The sequence below is a fragment of the Zingiber officinale genome, chromosome 6A (genome assembly GCF_018446385.1).
Source record: "Zingiber officinale cultivar Zhangliang chromosome 6A, Zo_v1.1, whole genome shotgun sequence".
Taxonomy (NCBI): Eukaryota; Viridiplantae; Streptophyta; class Magnoliopsida; order Zingiberales; family Zingiberaceae; genus Zingiber; species Zingiber officinale.
The window spans coordinates 10994840-11001180 of NC_055997.1; positions in this window are offsets into that span (position 1 = coordinate 10994840).

Here is a 6341-nt window from a genome sequence, read left to right on the forward strand (position 1 = left end):
ACCTAATCTCCATCTAATTACCCTTTGTGTGTGACCCTATAGGTTCTTATAACATTGGCAATGCTCCTAAACTCATTTAGAAGCATAAGTAATAAGCGGTATCTAGCAACATATCATTACTACCCATGTTATAAGAATGCTGAGATCCAACATCACCTTGTGACTACTAATTGTGACTCTTCACAATATATGACAAGTGTCCTTCTATCATTGACATCTAGATTGATCAATATGAGGCATAGACCGTGTCATCCTCTAATCAATCTAAATCTTGAATCCCAAGTAGACTCACTTAATCAAATGAGCTCAACATCTCATATTGACTCATTTGGGCATGACCATTCACTTAGTGGTCTCACTCTATCAAGAATATCGATATCTCTCCCGTCATATAGGAGGGATAGATCTCATCTACATCACTCACATCCCTCCGCATAATTTGTTATATACCCAGTAATCGCCTTTATAGTCCACCCAGTTACGGGTGACGTTTGACGAAGCCAAAGTATGTAACTCCTTATGTAGGGAACCATGGTGACTTCAGGTCCAAGGACTAATAGTCATACTAATAGTCACATGAGAAAGTATATGACACTCATACAACGATCCATGATACTTTCTCATGGCGGGTCATTCAGTATACATTCTCCAATGCATACTCATGTGTCAACTTGATATCTCTATATCCATGACTTGTGAGATCAAGTCATCGAGTTGACCTACATGCTAGTCTCATCGCATTAACATTGTCCCTGAATGCTAATACTTGACTAGGAATGATTAAGAGTAGTGTTCCCTATATCATCTCACTATCGATTCAACTAACTGATTGATATAGGTAAGAACCTTCTACTCAAGGACGCTATTATATTTAGTTATTTGGCACCAATACAAGTAAGCATAATAACCATAAACAAATGCCTTTATATATATAAGAATATGATACAACGAGTTCATACAACAATCATCAAATGATTGGCTCTAGGGCTCTAACTAACATTTCAAGCCTCCGTGCATGTGCTTTTCTGGCCCTATTGGAATCTCCATCAGTAGGCCCACCTGCGATCATATTAATGTTGCTTCGGGCGGCATTGCTCCTGTTTTCTTCTTGCCGAGTGGTCATGACGTCAGGATGAGTTTTCTCGGGTGCCTGGCTTGTACCGGCCGGGGTCGGTAATGTGCCTTGTTGAGGCTCGACCGGGCGATATTCTAGTTTGAGCGAACTTTGCTGTCTGGGGTATTGCTGCCGATAATAGTTCTACCTTTGATAACGATCCTTGTTCGCTCTCTTGTTTTTCAAAACAAAACAGTCCTCTGTATGATGATTGCTGGTCTTATGGTAGGTGCACCACCTTCTTGGTGCTTCTTGTTGCATCTCCACGTAGTGTACTGCTTGCGGACATACTCTGGATGATGATGAGGTGGATGAACTACTCGAGGTCCTCTAGGTGGGGGGATAGGAGCAGGAGCCTTCTCCTTGACAGGGGTAGGAGAAGAAGTAGTGCCTTCTTTCCTGCGGGCAGCTTGAGCTTCTTCAACATTAATAAATTTAGTGGCACGTTCAATCAAGGAGTCAAAATTGACAAGAGGATTTCTTACTAGATCTTTAAAGAAATCATTATCATTCAAACCTTGAGAAAAGGTACTAACTAATATTTCAGTAGTAGCATTGGGTACATCGATAGCTACCTGATTAAATCTTTTGATATAGGCTCTAATGGACTCCTTAGATGATTGTTTAATTGAAAATAGACTCCAGGGAGTCTTATGGTACCTCTTGTTGCTAGAGAAATGGTGTAAGAAAACCTTCTTGAAGTCCTTGAACTTTCGGATAGATTTTTCTGGCAATCTCTTAAACCAACGCTGCGCGACTCCCCCGAGTGTTGTGAGGTACATCCGACACTTCACTCCATTAGAAAATTATTGTAGTAGTGCTACATTCTCGAATTTTAACAAATGATCTTTCGGATCTGTAGTCCCAGTGTACTCGCCAATCTGAAGATTTTGATACCGCTTGGGAAGCGAATCATCCAGTACACTTTGAGAGAACGGAGAAATGATTTTTTTCGGTAAGCTGTCACTGACTATCATCTTAACTTTGCGCTTCTCCCCGTCTGGTGCTTCGCCAAAGGATTCCTGAAATATAGGCCTTCGTCCTCCCTATTCCAAAGGAGTACGAAGGAAGGCTCGAGGACGCCTAGTCGGAGAAGCTGTAGCCGGAGGGAAATATATATGTTCCTCTTCTTCTAGCTCCTTTCCCTTCCGGTGTTCAGTAGTCGAAATTGCTGGATTATGGGATACTGACAGAGTAGCCCCAGTATGAGCTTGAAGTTGTTGTTGTTATTGTTGTTACAAAGCTTTCTGTACATGAGTACTAATAAAAAAAAAATCTAGATCTTCGCAGCTAATAGTGAGCAGATTTGATTTTCCGGCCTCTTCCATCTTGTAGTCTTAGATTCAGGTGAAGTTCCCACAGACGGTGCCAAATTTGATCTTGTCTGATAAACTTGACAAAATAGAAAGCTGGGGAGAAAACCTACTGCTGATGAAGAGTAATACCTGACTGGATACCGATCCGAGAAACCCAAAGCAGCTCAGGGAGAATAAAATCACAGAATGCCCTCCTCGTGCAAAGCTTCAATGATGAGAGAGAAATCTGACTGAAGAAAACCGAGATCCGGAGCTCCCAAGGCTTCCTGTGCACAAGAGATCAACCAACACTATCGTCAGTAACCTAAGACCGAGGTGGGAATCCCTGGCTAGGCCCTTCGACGCTCAAGTCAGTGATCTCTCCTTGTGTGGAAGAAGGAAGAAGAAGATGAACAGTAGTTGAAAACTAGGGTTGTAAATGTGAGCAGTAATGTGAACTTACCTGGCCAACGGAGAAGATTCCCCTTTTTATACCACTTCATATAACCTCCGTAGTCATGAAGTGGACCCCGGTTTGTTAGAATTTATTATGAAATGACGTCAGCTGCGTACTTGTGGTAAATGACTTTTAAGGAATCTTTTTTATACCCCAGATGTACCTTCTTTGACGTCTAGTACCTGCAAAAAAGTCTAGAAGCACACTTCCCGCCAAACAGGTAAACCTGTTATACAATCATATACAGATATTTTTATTAAATTAATTATGAGTCTCCCTGTTTATCCCGTCTTTATTATGTTGTAGACTGCTTGGTATTATACTATGTTTCATATTGCCCGAATATTAAACTCAGACCTTGTTCGGTCGGTTTATTATTATCATTCAACTAATCGTTCATTAATATACTACTAATTCTATAAAGCCTTAGATCTTTTCATTCTCGGGCGATCACGTATACAATACTAATTCTAGATATGCTATCTTAAATAATCCCGACTTTTTGTGAAAACCCGGTCGGTATTGATTTATCCTTCCTAAGATGTATCCCGGCCGATATTTGCCTACTCTGCCCAAGGTGTTTCTTGGTCGGTATTAGCTTACTGTCCTCAAGGTATATATCGGTCGATATTAACCTGTCTTCCCCTAAGGTATATCTCGACCGATGTTGGTCTACTTTCCTTGAGGTATGTATCGATCGATATCGGTCTACCTCCTTTGAGGTATATATCGGTCGATATTGGCTTACTTCCTTGAGGGTATACTTGGTCGATATTAACTTTCCTCCCGTGATGCATATCTCGATCGGTATTGGTCCTCCTTCATCAAGGTATAATTCGGTCGATATTGACCTGCCTTCTTAATTCTGCTATCTCCTTTTCCTTTTTCACCAGGGACCCACTAAACATAACCCATATCAGGTATGTTCGAGAAATTTTGAGTCCTTGTGCAGTTCCTGTTTTTCTTGTGCCAAAGAAGGATGGAACCTGAAGAATGTGGGTTGATTGTGTTGGTGCAGGAAGCATTCGATGATCGAACCTGAGTTTTGATAATGGAAAAGGATTCAAAGTTAAGATTATTTGTGTTCTAACGAGTTTGAATGAGATTGCAGGAAAGTCCTAAGTGTTCTTAGGCAAAAGTCCTAGCTGTGGTTAGTAGGGGTGAGCATTCGGTTTATTCAGTTTATTCGGTTAATTTGATATTAATTTTATATAAATTCTTTTTATTGTTATTTTAAACAAATTTAGTTAATTCGGTGTTAATTGAAATAACTAATTCGATTAATTCAGTTTTAGTAAAATTTTGATTTGATTCGGTTAGCCAACACTAAATCAGTTTTCGGTTAATTCGGTTAATTTATGGACCGAATTAACCGAATGCTCACCCCTAGTGGTTAGGCAGGTGGAAACCCCTAAGGGGTGGTAACCCTAGGTCCAAGGGGGTGGTAACCCTAGACGGAAAGTCTTGGCTGGTCGAGAGCTTCGGGAATAATCCTAGAGTCGGGGACTCTAGGTTGAAATCCTGGTGTCACGAACCGAGTGGAAGTCTGGGCGGTTCGTGGAGCGGACGTCCAGCATGCAAACCGAAAGCTTTAGACTCTGAGCAAAAGTCCTGTTGGTCTGGAGGATTAATCTGGCAACAGGTAACTTCTCCTGAAAGGAGTAGGTGAGGACACATTTCCCAAAGAGGGAACAGTAGGCGTCGGTTCGACCTAGAGTTTTATCGAAACTCAAAGTCATAACCGGACAGTCAGAGGTTGTCAAATTTCAATTTATATATACTATTTTATGCCTGGACTAACTTTATTTTGCAAAAAATAAGGGGCTGGAAAAAGTTGGTCCGGGCACTCGGAGTCTGGGTGCCTCGAGCTGGTCCGAGCGTCCGAAGTTGGTCCAGGCGCCCGGAACTCAAAAGTTATCGCCAAGTTGATGTGGATCACGTGGAGTGGCCGAGCCATGTGGTCCAAGTGCCCGAGGTGTTCCAGGTGCCCGGACTAGCTTATAAAAGTAACTTCGACCAGGAGCTTCAGAACAACACAACGAACAACTTTCGCTTCTTTGAGCTGCTCAGAAAATGCTTCCACGACACTCGAAAGCTCAAACGATGATTCTTCTAGAGATTTTCTCATACGAAGTTGTTGGTATTGTTTTATTTAAAAGTTACTTGTACTACAACTATAATCATTTTGTATTATTTCAGATTGATTAGTGATTGCCTATCGAAAGCACTCTTACATGCGGGTCTTGGAGTAGGAGTCGCCACAGGCTCCGAATCAAGTAAAATCTTGGCGTTTTCGTTGTCTTTTTACTTTTCCGCTACATATTTACTTAAAATTTTACGAAATGAATGAAATATACACAAGTGCTATTCACCCCCTCTAACGCTTTACGATCTTACAATTGGTATCAGAGCGAGGTCACTTTGAATTGGTGAAACCACCATTCAAGCAATTTTTTCATAGTAATTTTTAATTTTTCAGAGTCAATCGGAATTAGTAAAATTACCGTCTTCTAATTTTTTTTCTCGATCGAATTCTTTCATTTCTCGAAGTCGGTGCAACACCACTCGAGTTTGCCTTTTTAATTCATTATCTTGCACTACTAATCCAAGACCAAATCTTGGAACAATTTTTTTTTTCTGTTGTGCTAGATTTTTAAATGGCTCACCAAGAAGGCTACAACACGGCTCGCTCGCTTCTCTTCTCCGGCGAAGATTTTAGCTAATGGAAGGGGCGAATGGAGCACTACCTTCAAACCCAACTCGAGATGCGGATGATCATCAAAATTGACATCTCACTCCCACTCGACAACATTGGAAAACCAGTATCTTGTGAGAACTGGGGTGCAAGTCTGATGAAGAAAGTCGAGGCCAAAACGACATGTACTCTTCAATGTGGTTTGACAAAGGAGGAGCTAAACCGAGTATGCCCATTCTCAAGTGCGAAAGAATTGTGAGAGAAGCAGATCGAGCTCCACGAGGGAACCTTCGACATGAAGGTAAGTAAAAGAGATTTAATTTTAAATAAGGTATATAACATAAAAAAAATGCAGGATGACGAATCTGCAAGTCAACTACATGCACGCATCCAAGACCTTCTCAACAGTCTCCACACAATCGTACAAAAGGTGAAAAATCGTAATGTTATTAGGTATGCATTAAATGCATTCCCTAGGAACACCTTGTGGGCATCAATGGTAGATGCTTACAAGGTCTCTAAGGACCTTTCCTCCATTAGATTAGATGAATTATTTTCAGAGTTTGAATTACATGAACAGACTAATACACCTATGGTCGAGAAAGGTATTGCCTTGATTGTAAATATGAGTAGAATGCGGGAAGCAAAAGCAAAGCGCAGAACTGAACCCGAGTCTGAAGAAGAACCAGACTCAGAAGATGATGACGATGAGATAGCAGCCGAACTCGTCAACCTAGTACGAAAGCTCTACAAGAAGAAAAAAAGATTCACCAAGAAGGA